General features: G+C 50.0%; 1 long non-coding RNA gene across 1 annotated transcript; it reads left to right on the top strand.

Moving 5' to 3' along the window:
* Window positions 1–573: 573 nt before the first annotated feature.
* On the top strand, window positions 574–3,325 carry LOC127013762 (uncharacterized). The gene is made up of 3 exons (XR_007766115.1): window positions 574–645; window positions 1,723–1,980; window positions 2,934–3,325. It is a non-coding gene; the product is annotated as an uncharacterized LOC127013762 (long non-coding RNA).
* The last annotated feature ends 13,254 nt before the right edge of the window (window positions 3,326–16,579 follow it).

Here is a 16,579-nt window from a genome sequence, read left to right as displayed (position 1 = left end):
ACATGCTGCATGAGGAGCTTTAACATAACAGCTTAGATTCCAAATCTTTCACAAAGAAGCATTTAAAGCAGGAACATAAGGATCTAAAATTTTAGGGTTTAGTCTATAGGGAATAAACATGAGAAGCAACATTTTTGGTCTAAAAGCTTCCTTTTCTTCCCCACCCCCACCTGCTGCAGCATGATTTACCTACCATCACTGGGGGGGGGGAGGGAAGGGGGAGAAAAAAAAAGGATGCTGAAATACCTCTTCTGAGGTCCCCAGTACAACAGCATGCTGAGCAGACTGGGAACTTACCTACAGCACTACTACAACAACATCCAACTCTCCACCCCTTACTTGGGAGAGGGCCCTCAGGTCCCTATATAACCTGACCCCACAACTGGCAGCTGCTGGGGATTAAGTCCCAGCTGATGGGGGTCAGCAGTAACTCACAATTACTACTTCAGAAAGGTGCTGGGATCTCTATGCTGGGAGGGAATGACCTGAGCCAGAAAGCAGCAGGGGAGCACCCTGGCCCCAGGGGGACGGAATGGAATGGAATGGAATGGAATGGAATGGAATGGAATGGAATGGAGTTTCTCCTTGCCATAACTCTGCCCATCCGCTCTGCAGCACCTGGAGCAAAGCCCAGCAGGAGGCAAGGTGAGCCTATGTTACCTGATCAGTAGAATCAGGTAGATGCAATGGTAAATCATGACTGGCACTATGCAGAGACATCTGTGTGCTGGGCTGGGAGCAGAGCTGCCGTGCTGCCCTCCTTGCCCTGCCTGCATGCATGCCGTGATTGCCCCGAGCCCCCTGCCTGCACCAGCCAGGCCTGTGGGCAGGTGCAGGGCAGCTGTGGGTGCGTATCCAGAGCAGCCTCATCCCCTCTGTGGTGGCCCTGCGGAGGGGTTTCTGCCCTCTGGCTCTGAGGAGGGGCTTGAATGCCCTGTCATGCCAGGGATGGGTGCATGGGGGTTTTCTAACGGGGCAAGGGTCCCCCAGAAACAGAAGGGAGAGGGGAAGCGGGGGGGGGGGGGGTGGGGGCGCTGGCAGAGGGCGAAGGCAAGGCTTGCTATTGCCTGTCAGCGAAGGGAAAGCAGGAACATCATCCTGCTGCGGGACAGAGAGTGGGACGCTGCCTGGCGTGCTCCTTGCCAGCTCTCATGTCTGAAGGCTTTGCAGAGCCCCTGCCCCACTCAGATCGGGAAAGGTGATGTACAAGGCTTGGGAATGCCATCCCTTTCCCGCTGCTGAGCAGGTGGGCTAATTAAACAGGCTGTGCCATTAAACGGTAATGAAGATGCACAGTCTGGAGCAGCATGATAGCCTCCCAGCAGGGCCCAACACATCAGAAAATTATGATTGCTTTTCCACTCGTGCCCGGAGAGAGCATCTTCATGCAGCATCCCCTGCTGCCACCTGCCACCGGTGACTGAGGGCCAGCGCACAAGCAGCTCCTGCAGCCAGCACTCGCTTTGGCTCGCTGCCTCTCACGGGCAGATGGGGATGGAGATTTAGGGACATTTACAGTTTCAGGGGGATGATTTGAACTCTCAGCAAGGTCTGATTTGAGGAAAGCTGTGATCAGCCTCACTGAGGATTAAGCCTTTCAGGCTAAGCGTGGGCACCAAAAAGACCAAAGCAACCCACATAAATAACCATGCCAGAGCTCCTCATCCCACGCCTCCCCATGGCAAGGCAAGGGCTTGTTCACTGCTTTTCATCTGCCTGCAGGTCATGCTGACCGAAGCCGTAACATCATCAAGAAGGAAGTCAACAGGAACACAGAGGACGAAGAAGAAGAAATTCCCATAAACACCACTGGCTGCTGCTAAAATTAAATGGGAAGGGTGCTGGTTCCTAATTTACTATTCCTTCCTGCGATTTCCCATCCGCTGGGCTCATGCCTGCGCTGTGAGAGCAGCTCCCTGGGATGGATGGCTTTCTGCAGCAGCTGTTCCTGGGGAGCGGCAAGCTGACATTGCACGGCAGGTAGATAGATATTTTTAAAGTTATTTGGCTTCCCCTGTCCTTGCACATTAGCTAAGATAACACAGGGGAGTGCTGCCAAGAGATCTCACACCTAAGCGCAGAGTGGGGTCGGGGTGCTGCCTCCCCCCTGCCCCGTTATGGGTATCTATCTCAGCCACCTCGGCTGGGAAAAGAGACCTTTTTCCCTGCATGAGGAGCAGCCAGCTTGGCTCACAAGGAGGTGGTGGAGGCAGGAGAGCAGCAGCACTGCTGGGAGCTGAGCACCCCGCAGCAGCACCGGCTACACCACCGGCTCACCCAAGGGGAGTTGCATGCCTGCGGGGTGAGGGTCCACGGTGGAGAGCAGCCCTGGTACTCAACCCCAAGGCAGGCAACCCAAGCTACGTCTTGCTTCGCCCGATGGTTATCTGGCAACTGGATTTCAAAGGTGTTTTTCACAGGCTGATGCCTCCCTTAAGGTAGTAACTCAAAATGCAGAGCTGCCAAGGACACAGTGTTCATCGTGTTGTTTCCTTGGCTGCAGCCCTGCTGCCTTCCCCAGCTGGGGAAGGGGCCAAGCTCCTCTTCCAGGAGTTAACAAGAAGCTGACTACTAATAAATCAGCCTCCCAATACTTCTCATTGCTCCGTGCTCCCTGTTGGGCCTGGGGAAGTGTCCACAGAAGATGCACCAGCATCACTTGGGGGGTTCAACAGCCATTACTGGTTTTGGGCAGCACTGGTGAGACACAATGCCTCTTGCTGACGGCCAAGCCTCTGAGGTCTCAGCACAACCCAGCTGCTTCAGTGCTTATTTGGCCGAGCACCTACCAAATCCATTTGCATTTATACTGCAGAGGAGCACGGCCGCTGTGGAGCTCTGAGCAGCCGGAGGAAGTGTTTGGAGGAAGCGTTCACAGGAAGCCAGGGTTAAGCGAAGCCAAGGCCACAATGGGGTTTCTGCTCTATTTACAGGACTCATCCTACTCAACACAGGTGCCCGTCCTCCCCGCCACGTCTAGCCCCTGGCCAAAGGCAGCTGCCCGAAGGCGCTGCCCACAGCCAGGCTCCTGCAAGCCCCCCGGCGCAGGCATGCATGGGGGGAGCCGAGGAGCTGCAGCTGGGGACCGGGGCTGCGGGATGGCCCGTTTGCCTCCAACAGCTCCTGCAACTCATGGGAGTGGGATCACGCAAGTCTTTCTGCCTGCTCTTACCCCCTGTTTATTTCGGAGGCTGGCTTTTCTTCTCCTGCCATCCTCATTTTAGTATTGTTAGAAAGTAGTTACAACTGAAATAAATGTGGCTGAAGCTCGTGGTTTACAAAAAACTATTTATACAACAGGAAGGAAGTCCCACAGCTCTCTTGGTTTTGCACATACAAGATTTTCCCAAACTCTTAATCTGGGTTTGCCTGTAATGGTCATAGCAGCTCTCGTTTTTCCTTGTTTTAGGGAATATCCCAGAGATATGCAGCCTCTGCGTTTGCCAAGCATCTTTCCTCCGGGGCAGGGCAAGCTCCCCCTCACCCCCAGGCATCTCCTGGGGGTGTCCCAAACTGATGTGCTGCTTCAGGAAAGCGCAAAGCACCAGCAGCTCTGGGAGGGCAGAGATTCGCCCCCTCCACCACCCTGTGGGGGAAAAAAACCCAGCTTTTTCCCCACTATATTATTTCCTTGGAAGTTTCCTTTTGTTATATGTGTGGGATGAGTCTGTTCTGACCATTTCTGACCATTAAAATGCCCTTTTTCATATGAAGCACTGGTGTCCTAGACCAGCGGGGGCTGGTCCAGCTCTGCCTCTGCTCTGTTCCCAGCCAGCGTCATGATTTCACAGCACCCTTTTTGGCCATGAAGATCTCTTGATGGGATGTATTAAGGCAGGAAGAAAGCTGGAAGAAGGCATGTCTCCCGGTGCAGGTCCTGGCACATAGCCCCAGGGCAGCGCTGCTTTTCCCCCAGCCCTAACTCCATACCTCCTTTTCAGTGCAAAGCCAGGAGGAAGACTAGTTGCTGACAGCGTTGCCAAGAAACCCGACCTGTCCAAAACTGTCGTGCCGTTTTTAGCATCTTCCATCCAGGAATCTCGCAAGCATGTGACCGAGGAGGTATTTTTACCTTCCTCCCTCGGCGTTCCAGGCGGGATAGCTGGTGCCTCCACAGCGTAAGCCAGTCACCGGGGGCTGCCGGGAGCCAGGAACAGCAGCCAGGCCCGCCGCCAGGATTGCCCATTTCCAGCTCCCGACACCCAGGGACCCCGCGGCTGAACCAACCACGGCATTTCTCCATGAGGTTTAGTTTTCAGGGTCAGAGATGCAGCTGGGTGCTTGAAATCCACCCCCAGTGCTTCCGTAAACAACAGCAGAGAAGATTAGGAGGGACAGCAAATGTGGATTGAGGAGAAAATAATGCAAAATCATGGGGTTTTTTTTCAGATAAGCAATATGTGAAGGCTGGCCACAGCTCTTCTGCTGTGCAGAGCCCTTTCCCACGCACGCCTGAGCCCCCACACCCAGAGCAGGGCTCTTGAGGACCCAGCCAGATGCAGAGCTGGCCAAAGAACAGCAAATGAGAGACAGGGGGATCGACCCCTGGCTGCACTTAGCACCTGAACCCAGCCTTCCCATCCCCATGCTGCTGCCCTCCCTCAGGTGACAGAGAAAACCATGGCTTGGTGGGGTTGCTGCAGGACCGATTCCTCCCAGACAGCCACTGGGACCCTCACATGCATTTCTTTTGTCCGAGTCGGTTTTCACGCAGAAAAGTCTCCGCGGGCATCCCTGGCATGCTGGAATCAATATTCAGGGGTGAGCAGGGGTTTGCATGCCTGGAAGAGGCAGGCAGGCACGTGTGGAAGTTGCTACGCCTTCCAGTGACAATCCATGACCTAATTTGGCCAAGCCTCTGGTGAAAATCACACTGAGTGCTTTCATCCACCGGCATTTCTGGACCTGGAAAATCTGGTCTGAAGTAACTTGCTCTGGTGACACAGAAAAGGAGGCAATTGAAACAGAGTGAGACATGTGGCAGCAGTACCCTGCCTTAGTACAGAAGGAAAAAATACCTTCAGCTGACTCCCCATGCAGGCAGAAGAGACATTGAGACTGGGATTGGGCCAAGGCAGTAGTTTACTCCTTTCCTCCTGAGAAAATGAAATAAATTGCAGTCATATAAGAGCCAAGAACAAGCAAAGCCTTTAGCTTTTCACTCAACAGGTGCTTTTGCGTGTGACAGAGACTTAATTTCCATGCATTGGTTCAGCTTGGTGTCAGAGGAGACATCTGAAAGTCTGGAGCAACCTGAAAGTCACTGGCACTTCTGCCCCTTCAGTGCCGGTGACAGTCCTCCCCGAGCCCACTGCACCCTGGCAGCGCCTCAGAGCTTGAGCTGATGTTCCCAGATGCAATTCGGTCAGAGAAGGTAGGTAGCACTTTATGCACAGCTTATTCATCAACTTCTTGCCATCTGTGAGTAGCCCAAGCCTGGAAGTCCACCTGCACACCTATTCCTTGGTGGGTGCCACCTGGCCCAGGCTGGCCACCAGCCCATTCAGGCTGATGCGCAGGGGAACAGAGGGACGTAACCCGTCAGCTTTCTTGAGAGGCATCAAAATAAATCCAAGGTGTGTGAAATCCCCTGGGGTTTCAATGAGCCCAAACTCCAACAAAGTGATGGTCCTGAGGAAAAGGATGCAACCTCCTGACTGTCCTTTAGACAAAGCCAAATGCCAGCAAGGCTGTGGTAGAAAGGATGGTGCTTGGTGCATGGGTGACAACATATTTTGCTGGGGAACAAGGACCTTTTCAGTCTTTGGGATATATTCATAAGAATATCTCTATTTTTAAGACATCAGTGAGAGCTGCTCAAAGCACTCAGCTTCAACCAGCAGGGAGTTAATATCCCTGACAGAAATCCCTCCTCTGGGAAAGCAGCCCTCAGTGAAAACCCAGCATGCCGTCCTTTCACGGCGTGCAGCAAATCGGCTCAGCGCACCGAAAACCAAGTTGTGTGCCCATCCTCCGGCGCTCAGCCGGGGCCAGAGCACGGCTGACACCACAGGCGGGATGCTGCCGGCTGCAAATTCGGGCGGCCGCTGCCACGTACATACACAACGGGCACAGTGGTGCCCGGGGACAAGGTGCTCTGCAGAGGCCCGAAGCTGGGGCGGTTGCTCCTGCCTCCGGCGGCTGCTGCTCCAGGACGCTGGGAGATGCAGCAGGGATGGCAGGCGCCGTCCCCCAGATCCCGAATTAGGTCAGTGGAGTTGTAACATCTGGCAACGTAGCTGCCTTTCCGCGGGAATTAGGCACAAGCGCCGCTCAGATGCTGTGACGTAAATACCCCGAGATGCGGCTCGTGGATGCTGGAGGGTCTGAACATCTGTGCTCTCCCTCCACCCAAGGGGCTCGGGGGCTGCTCCGGGGGCCCGGAGAGGAGGGAGAACTGCGGTCACCCGTCCCGTGCTCCTCTCCCAGCCGTGGCCCCGGCCTCCCCAGAGAGCATTGCCCTCCCCAGGGGTGGTCGCTGGGTCAGTCACCTGCAAGGTATTTCGGCAGCGTGGGAGGAATTAGCAGCGAACGCGAACAAACCTCCCCCAGGAAACCGGGAGAAACTGCCAGTAATGAGGCAATTAACTGAAAAGGCTGAGAGCTACCCCAGGAGCTCAGGAAACCCGGCTCAGTCACAGGACGAGGCCATGGCCAGTGGGGACACCGGCTGCTGAGGCACATTCCCATTCACCATGCAAAATCAAGGCCAGCTTTTTATATCCCATATATTAAGCACACAGTATCTCTACATGAGCTCACGTAAATAAAGACATACAGAACAACTTGCTGTTTTGGAGACATCAGTCTCAATTAGCACTTCAAGCAGCGTTACAAATCCTTCTTTCTGAGTCGCAAGATACCTTTATAAGGCAATTACTTTTTCTGTGTCTTTTTTATTTCTTCTAAGTGCACACAGGGGCAGCAGCAACACTGTCAGGTGGTCCCTTCTTGGCATTTTGTGATGCTCTCACCAGTCTGGGGTGCTCCACGTGGCTGTGGATTTCAGACCAGTTTAGTTCAGGGTTTTGTCTTTTCCACTGCCACTGGAGCTGCCTGAGGGGCACAGAATAATTCAGGTGGGAAGGGACCATGGAGGGGTGTCTGGTCCAGCCTCCCGCTCAAAGCTCAGAGCAGGGTGCTCAGGGCTGTATCCAGCCAGGCTGCAAAACCTCCAGGGATGGAGCCCACACAGCCTCCTGGGCACCTGCACAGCCACCCTGGGGCCTCCCCTGAACTCGCTGCAGTTCATTGACATCTGTCAGGTACTGGGGGGGACGCAGGATCCACACATGGTCTAACGAGTGCAGAGTAGAGGGAGATAACCCCTTCCCTCGACCTACAGGCTGTGCTCCTGCCCAGAGGGGTGGGATGCTGCTGGTCTCCATCACTGCCAGGGCACACTGGGGGCTCACGCTCAGCTCCTGTCCCACCACCCCCAGGCCTTTCCCGCAGAGCTGCTCCCCAGCCGGTCCCTCCCTAGTGTCACTGTCAGGGGTTAATCCTTCCCACTTGCAGCACTTAGCACTTGTCCTGGCTGAATTGCTTAAGGATCCTTTCAGCGTTTTTTTGAAGCCAGGTGTGCCATTTGCCTTTCTCCAGTCACTGGGACCTCCCCTGATCTCCAGGACCTTCCAAGGGTGACAGACAGCGGTTTTGCAAAGACAGCGGCCAGCCCTCTCCGCGCCCTCGGGTGCACGTGCAGCCCTGCGGCTCAGGCAGACGTGCATGGGTCACGTTCTCTGCTGTAAGCCCAGACTCGATCCAGCTCCTCCAGGCTCCCACCAAATGGGACCGCCACATCCAGCCAGGACTATGGATTACAAATTCTGGTGCGGGAAGCACACGTGGAAGAGGAACTGAAATCATCGAGTAGGAAGGAGCAGGTGTTAAGCTCACGCCTTTTCTGGTCATGGAAAATTGAACTTCTAAGTAAATGGGAGTGTTTGTTTGCATGCTTTCGCCATGCAACCACGTTTCTATAGCTTCACGTGGATGGGGATTGTCCTTGTAGATGGAAAGACAGGAAGACACATAAACCTGGTATTTAGGAAAAACAATGTTAATGGTAAGAGCAGATTTTAAAAGGAAGAGTTTGAGGCTAATGGAAAACTGATCAAAGAGTAATATGAATCACATGCCAGAACGATGACCATGACGAGCAGAAGACGAAACAGAAAGTGGAAGCATGCCTATTGCCAATGCCCATAATGAACCCCACTACTTATAATCACTTCGTGACTTAATAAACTGGCCTCCTCACCCGTATCAAATGAAATCCCCCAGGCTTTCAGGCATCTACTGTTGACCATCTGTCTTTACGGACAGAAATATTTTAGTATCTTTTAAATCAGTGTCACGTGTGTCTTTTCCACAATTTCCAGGAATTTCTGGGCTAGCATTTACTGTCTGCACAGCCACAGAGATGATCTTTTGTTGTACCAAAATCTTGTGATCTGACTTAATTTTCTGGCTGCTTCTTTCTCCATAATAGGCTCCCTTATTTTGTTAGTTCCTCTGTGTTTAAAACAATGTGACTTTACACCTGGCCCTCAACGTTATCCATCAATGACCCAAACAAGATGACTTTACAGAATATATTTTTTACAGAATATTTTTCTCTGTTTTTTTAGAGCTCAACCTCACAATGTAGATTTTGCACGATTCTATGCAGCAGCTCATCTTCTTCACCATAAGCAGCTACTCACAGATTTGAAATCTGGAAGTGCCAGACAGAATTGCACTACAGTCAGGAGGGGATTTAGTCAGGGATTTTTGGGTTTGGTTTGGGGTTTTTTGTTTGTTTGTTTAAAATCACTGCATTTTTGGACATCACAAGCTACCTCATGCTTCATACGCATGACTATTTTGCTTTTGCTAGCCAGAGGCATGGAAGAGCTGGACAGTAGAGACTGAGTATGCCTCAGAAGAACAACAGATGTAAGGTGAAGGCAGCACATAGAAGAATTTAACTGGTGTTCTCTTTGATTAATTAGAAAACATACCATTAAACCACTCTGTCTGGACCCTGGACCCTTTGCCTGTATCCTCCTATGCCAGGAGTGCCATAATTTTAGGCTTCTTCAAGCAGCTCCCATTTAAAAACTAGCTTTAGCCTTCTCCCTTTTGGGATTAGTCCCAAATGTCCTGCCCCATCCCACCAGTCTGAGGCTGAGCAATGCGGTGGATGAAGCACACAGAAACAAACAGTGAAGCGGCTCAACGAGTTTACAGCAGCTTTTCCAGACGCTGAGGTTAAAAGATGCCCGAGTTATCAGCTGACTAGCTACAAGTTTGTGGTCCCAAGGATGGCAGTAAAGCTGGAGAGCCATGCCTGGTGGAGCCAGTGTATCTCAGGTCTAACTGCTGCGACATCAACCAGGTGCCAGGATATTTCAAGGTAAAGCTTGAATTCATATTTAAAGTGTTTTGCTTGCGACCCACTAAGGCCCACGCAAGACTTCAGGAGGAGGCTGAGATTTAGTGGTGGGAGCCAGAAAGAAGAACAGCAGCAGCAGCAGCAGCAGCATCCTTTAAACCAGAAACTCGATGCACCATTAAAGGCAACACGAGCAAGGCACACAGAGTCATGCTTTTAAAATTCACTCAGGATGAATACCCAGCTTGTGATCTGATGCATCCCAAACACATGGGACTACAGCTCTGCTACGCCCCACCTCAGCATCGGGACACCTCTCCCTACAGGCCAGTGCCAGTCTCAGAATGGGCAGCTGAGCAGTCTCTGTGCACAACAGCTGGAGAAAGCACACGGAGAGCTGAAGTGCATGAGGAATAGCTGTGAACAGGAGTGCATGAGGGCTGAGCACAGCTCGCCCAGCACGGCAATTACCAAGTGGCTTTGCCTCATTATCCCCTTGCTCACGAGAGCAACAAAAACCTCAGTACAAGGAGCTTTTGCAGGCACAGCGGGAAGAGGAGAGATGAGGTGAATGGCAGGAAGGGACAATGGGGAGGTGGAGGAGAAGAGCAGGATGGGTGGCGAGGAGGCAGCTCTATCGGGGTCTTCTCCCATGGACACATCAGTCGCTGTTGGAGCAGGAGAAGGAGAGGCCAGGGCTGGAGGAGCAGGGCACGGACATGGGGAAGGCAAGCAGGAGACTGGGGACACAAGGGCAGGATGATGATGAGGAAAGTCCTGGAGGTCACCAAGCTGCCCTGCAGGGAAATGCTGGGAATGGGAAAGTGGAGATGTTTTTCTAAATTGCCCATTTGAGAAGCCATTAAAACGCACACCTGTGCACATCCTTGTAGTCAGGGAAAGCTTTTTTCCTGCATCTTTCGCAAACCTACTAAAACCACCACGTAGAGAAAGAGTTTGTCAGTACACATGGAGGCATTCCTGCACACCCTCACACACCACTGACTCACTTCAGCTTATGCTCAGTGAAAGCCATTTGACCAACAGGGGAAAAAAAACACCTTCTCTAAACAGGAACCACAGCACTAAATTCAAGATGCTTCCCCACTGTGCTTCTGAAGACTTTCCTTTGGAGGCACTGGCAAGGTGCTCCTGAGAAAGGCAGAGGCTGCAAACAGAGCCTGAGGTTTCTCCTGCTCCAAGAGGAGGAAAAATAAACCCTTCATGAACCCTGTAAGTTGAATTCCATAAGGCAGCGGATGTTGCCACCTGCTGCTTAAATACAGGCAGACATTAGTTTCCCAGGGTTTGGGTCATTTCTGAGATTTGAACTATTTTGCAGCCCGATAAGCCTGGTTGGAGGGTGGGGGGGAATACTGCATGCTCCAGGGACTAACAGTTGTTTTTTTGCGCTTGTAACTCAGCTGTCAGCAACTTCTCTTCCACCATACTGTTGGCAAACACAACAGACCACGAGACACTCCCTTCTCTGCAGTTTCTTCACTGTAATCAGGTTTGCAAATCAGGTGGGCCACCACAGCAAGCAAACATCACCTGCAAAGCCTTCAGAGGAGCCAGGGTAGGTACTCAGCTGCCACTTCTTCCCTGGTGCCTCTTAGTACAAGGTGCAAATCTTCAAGGACGATGAGGATCATGGGTGGCCAAACCTGGGGCACCCAAAAGCAAATTCAAGACAGAAGGGACTTTTAAAATTATTTTTAAAGAACTGTAAAAAGTGCATAGCCTAAACACACTAGGAACAGGTGTTGAACCACTGCCCTTATTTGCAATTCAAAGAATTAGGTCGTAGTATTGCGGATTAGAGCGTACACTCTTTGTACAGGATTGAATAAAAGGGCCCACGTTTCCGTGAGACAGTGGCTTGGCAGTCAGAGAGAAATGAAGTAAAACCAGCCCTGGTTGCTCTACAGGCAGAGCTGATGAAGCAGCAGCATTGGACTGCCGTTCCTCCCGGTGAAAAGCCTCTGGGGAAAGATCTATTAATTACAACCATCTGGAAGAGAGCCTCAGCTGCAGATGCAGTCATGATGCTGGGGAGGGGACGGCAGGACAGAGCTAGGGACAGGGCTGAGCAGCCAGACCAGTGCTGTGGCCGGGAAGGGACAGCACATGGTGACTATGCTACATCCATCCGTGGGGCCAGGGGAGAAACCCCACCAGGGTTTGGTGCACAGGAATGGAGATGCAAAGTCTTGGGAATCACGCTGATTCAATCTGAACCTACTTTCTGTAAGGTCTCCAGACAGGACGAAATTACGCTGCTACTTACTTCTTTTCTTGGTTAGTTTTCTGGGATTTGAATCAGCTCCATGCAGGGTCTAAAACCACCAACGCAGCAGCAGAGAGGGAAGGTGAGGAGCTCACGCTGTACCGGGTGGCAGGACACTCAGCCACCGAAGCTGGCCAAACCTGTGTCATCCATTTTGCCAAGACCCATGCCCCTGCCTTCATCTCCTGCAAGAAAGGTATTTTTGCTTCTGCGGGGAGACCGGAATCTCTTGTTTTCCAGATGGAAAACTGAAGAAAACTACAATTTAGGTGACTTTCCCAAGTTCTCAGAGGCCTTTACTAGCCAGGTGAAAGCATGAAGGCTCTCAGCATAGTTCTCAGACTTGGCAGGTGTGAAGTAAAGCCTTCCTCTTAGCGAGGAACCAGTGGTGTGCTGGTGTTCTCACACTGCTCCAGTTAATCTTTGCTAAAGCCCACAGACCAGGGCAGCTTTTGCTGGGAAGAAGAGGGCGATACCATATTGTTTCTGAATTTTAACCACCAGGCATAAGTGAAGTTCAAATCAGCAAAGATTTCAAAACTTCACCATCGCACTTGCCTTGTGAGAACCATATGGATGAGCCAAGTCGGGGGAGAAGTGATTCAGCAGCTCCCAAAGGAGAGGAGCAAATTATTCTCAAGGTATCTAAATGAGAAGCTCTTGAGAGCAGAAAAGGGATTCCTCTTGCCTCTCAGTAATCTTGATAAACTACAAAAATCTGCCTTGGTCATTGTGACATCACTGCTTTTTCCATTTCCTTTCATTGGCTTCCATGAAGATTATTGCTAGCAGACTAAGGGGGGGATCAGAGAATCCAGAGAAGTAATATTCCCTTAATAAAGCAAAACTGCAAGTTTTATCTTCACTTATGTGGTCTAGCCATCCCAGGGCAAGCTGAAAGATGATCACCTTCATTAAAAATTTGCTCTGGCTGCACAAAGCAAGCATCTTGGCTGCCTCGGAGACCTCTCCGGATGACAGCGCAGAGGTGATATATTACAGAAAGAGAACCAGAGCTGCCTTCCCAATCATGAGGGGAACAGATGAAGATTTCTACTTGTTTTCCTATGTCAGTCAGCAGTTTCTTCTCATGATACTGCTCGAAAATCTGTTCCCTCAGTCATCCACTTTTAAAAGCTCATTAGAAGAAAACAGGGTGCAGCAGGCAGGGATTATTCGCACCTGCAGCCTCTGCAGCAGCACTGCCTGGCATCCCAGCCCACTTGCAGGTCCCCCACCCATAGCCACAGATGCCCTCCTGCATCCCCTCCTGCTCACGCGGGGATGCCCCAGGCAGCTGTGGATACCCGATGAACGGATCAAACTCTCCGGTCTCACAGCTGTATATCCTGGTGACCATAGGAAGGGAAAGACCTTCTGTTTACTGTGCTTCCTCGCTGCTGTCCGTAGCCAAAGACGGCCAATAACCTGTATGAACAAACCAAGACGATGGGAACAGTGCTTTGTTCCAGCAGCAGCAGGTGGTTAGATCCGGGTGTGGGGGAGGAATCCCATTCGCGCTCTCTGAAGACGACCTCTGCCATTTTTACCAGGATGCAGCGCACATTTCTAAAGATGAAGGCTTGTGACTAGTTAGAAGCAAAGGAAGCTGCCAAGAGCAACAGCGGAGTAGTTCCTGGGAGAAGTAACCATGTGGCAACAGGAAGGCAGGGGCTGGCAAAACCACAACACAGCGCAAAGCTTCAGAAGTGCTCCATTCCTGAAGGTGTCCCCTGCGACACAGCAGATCCTGGTGTCAGGGGCAGGCTATCGTGATGGATGGCCACCAAACCCACCAGCCACCCGGCAGAACAGGGTACTCAGCAGAACATGGGGTGAAGCGGGCATGGGTTGTGGGGAAGGGAATAACTGCCTTTGCTGAGCCTTGAACAGCGTAAGGTCAGCAAACGGAGATGTTGGCAGTGGACAAATGTAAATGGCATCAAGAGAGGCTTGTAGACATTAAGGTTAAGCTGGCAGGAAACTCAAGAACTGTATGCAAGAGCAACCTCAGCAGCTAGCCCTCAGGGAAAAGCATATCCTTACCTTGGGCTCCTTACACAGCCTGCCCTCACTAGCCAAAGACAAATGAAGCTTGACAATGCTGCACAAATAGGAAGATGAACCCTTAATATACTGATTTGCTCCACAAGTTCAGCTACACTTTCTGCTTATTTCCAAAGCATGAGCTGGTAATCCAGCCCAAGTCTTGATTTCCATATTCATTTATTTGTACTGAAACCTTTAAAAGCATTAATATTTTAAGCCATTTATACTTAAATCAGATTGAGGGGTTTCTTGAATCAATGAAGACAAAACCAATCCTCAAACAATTAAGAATCTCTTCTCTATGCTTACTCTGGAAATTATGAAGGGGAAACGTAGATTGCCTCACTCCCTGGGGTGCCACATTGAGCGAATGGTTTTGGTATTGCTTGAGCAGCCTGACCACAAGGAGTACTCTGGTGATACAAGGTCACCTGAACTCAAGAGGTCCAACATGTGGCCGTTCGAGGAGTCAGAAAGGGCATCAGCTAGCTGGTCACTGACTGCCAAATGGGAAAACCGCAGTGAAAACCGGAAGAATGCAACACCACGCCATCAAAACGTGGCACTTTGTATTTCATGCTGGAAGCAGCAATATTAGCATCCAGATGCTCAGGATGCTGAACCATGGTCAGCCAGAGAAGCAACCCAATATGGGAATGTATTTTACATCAGAAGAAAGTCCCAAGTTTGCAGTCTTTATTCACTTTTTCACGTACAAAAATATAGATGCATTTTCATATCCCTCTCTATGTAAAAATAAATATACCCCCACCCCCATATAAACATATGGGCTAGTGTGGTTGCACATTCAACAGGGCTGCTTGCAGTGCCGTGCTTGACAGGACCAGGATTATTTTCCCTTCCTCACTACCTCTGCCGCAGAACACACTCTAAGCTGAATAGAGATCTTCATTCTAAAACAGAGTAGCAAAATTTCCAGCCTCATGACTGCCTGAAGACTAGCCTATATTATTCTAACAACTACTGTTATAGAAACATGCAGCAGATATACAGAACTGCTCTTTAATACATTTTTATTTTGTGCCTCAGTAGAGCAGGTAATGTTTCACAGCGTACCGTAAGGGAAACAAGACTAGTCTAGTACTGTCCAGTGACATCTGGATGCAACAGGTTTCTGACCAACTAGCATACACACCACAAAACCTCTGCTACACGTTCTTTGAGTTGTGACACAAAATACAAGGAAATTTAAGTACCTATTTATTAGCAAGTAAAATGAGTTTTGACTTTACAGAAATAACATTTAAATTATGATTTATTCAGTGGAAGAAAAAAAAATCCTGGGCTCTATCACAGTACCTCCTTAGCTTATAGACTTTTTATTGGCTACACAGCTACTATATTGCAAGCTGCACAAGTTCATGCCTCCTATTTTCAATTTTTTTTTAATTTTTATTTTTAAATAACACCCCCCTCTACACACACAACTAGGGAGAGCAGAAAGTCTGAAAAAGAATTCTAATTTTCGGCAAACTTGTACTCTTCTGGCACAGCCCAAACTTACCATAAAAAGCCAAAGCATTTAAGAAACAAGAGGTGACAAAAGTCTTCCCAAAAGGACAGTGCTCCATTTCAGAAGAGAACTCAGAACACTCGATTTCTATATGCTCTAAATTTTCATTCAAATACAAATGCTATGTTATAGAATATCTATGTGCCCTCACACAAAAGATCTAATGAGAGCTTATACTAGTTTCTGATTATCCCGAGTGTGTGTGTGGGAGGATAGAGGAGTGGGGAGAAAGAAGACAAGCATGATTAAAACAAGTTCCCTGCTAAATGAAATCTCCATTTCAGAGCAAATGAGAACGCTAAAGCACTAGCATATCCACAGACCGTATATCCTGAATTTTGATGAGTCCTGAAAGCAGTTCAGAATCTGCAGCTTCTGTCCTAGATGGTAACTCTTGCCTGTTCTTTACATTATTCAATTTATTGAATTAAACTGAAGCCTGAGGGGCTGAGGGGCAGATGCAGGCAGCGTACACCCTCCGTGATGAATTAAAAGATGAGATTTTGCAATTCTGTTTACTTGAAAGGGAAAGCTATGTCCACTTACTGATAATCAGGGTCTTTGAAAAGAGATAGGCAGTATATTTGAAATGAGTTATAAGGAGGCCTTTATACAGACTACTGAAAATGTCTTCATTTCTTTGGGAAGCAGGCTCAATAAATGATATTTCTGGCAAGCATAACTCACGTCAAAGAAAAATGAACAGAAACAGGAGTGACAGCAGGGGTAATACATGGGACATCTGCAAAAAAATGAGACATTCTTCATTGTTTCACAGGCAAAGGCAGACATCAAAAGTCCCCATCAATTTTTTAACAACTTAGAGGCTGTATTTTAAATACCAAGCTCCTGGCTATTACATTTATTACAACTGACACAATTAACTAAAAACAACGGCAAAAACAAAAAAAACCCACCCTTGCCAACGAGCCTAACAGAAGTACCCGACGAGGCTGCAACTGTGTTGTTGCACAACCGCCTCGCTGGATACACACAAAAGCGTGCAGAAGGCATCAGAGCGCCTGCGAGCCAGGGTGACCAGCGGAACGGGAGCCAGCGGGACACGGCCCGGCGTGTGCGGGCACCTGGTGCCCTCTCCTGGGCAAGCCAGGCCCTGGTTTTGCCAATTCAGAGCACAGCCACTGGAAACTGGATTTTCTCACAATTCCGCGATGCGCAGGCATTTTCTGTACCTTAAACTAATTCCTCGGACAAGTCAAAGACACAGGTCAATCAAGTCCGGATGGAAGAAGGAAAGTTCAAACACTTCCCAGAGAAGTATTTAAAGGCTGTTTAACTCCTTTAACATTTCTGACACAGCAGCGTG

This window comes from Gymnogyps californianus, chromosome 2 (genome assembly GCF_018139145.2).
Source record: "Gymnogyps californianus isolate 813 chromosome 2, ASM1813914v2, whole genome shotgun sequence".
In the NCBI taxonomy this organism is placed as follows: domain Eukaryota; kingdom Metazoa; phylum Chordata; class Aves; order Accipitriformes; family Cathartidae; genus Gymnogyps; species Gymnogyps californianus.
Note: the sequence above shows the minus strand (reverse complement) of the source record. Positions and strands in the feature narration are given on the sequence as shown.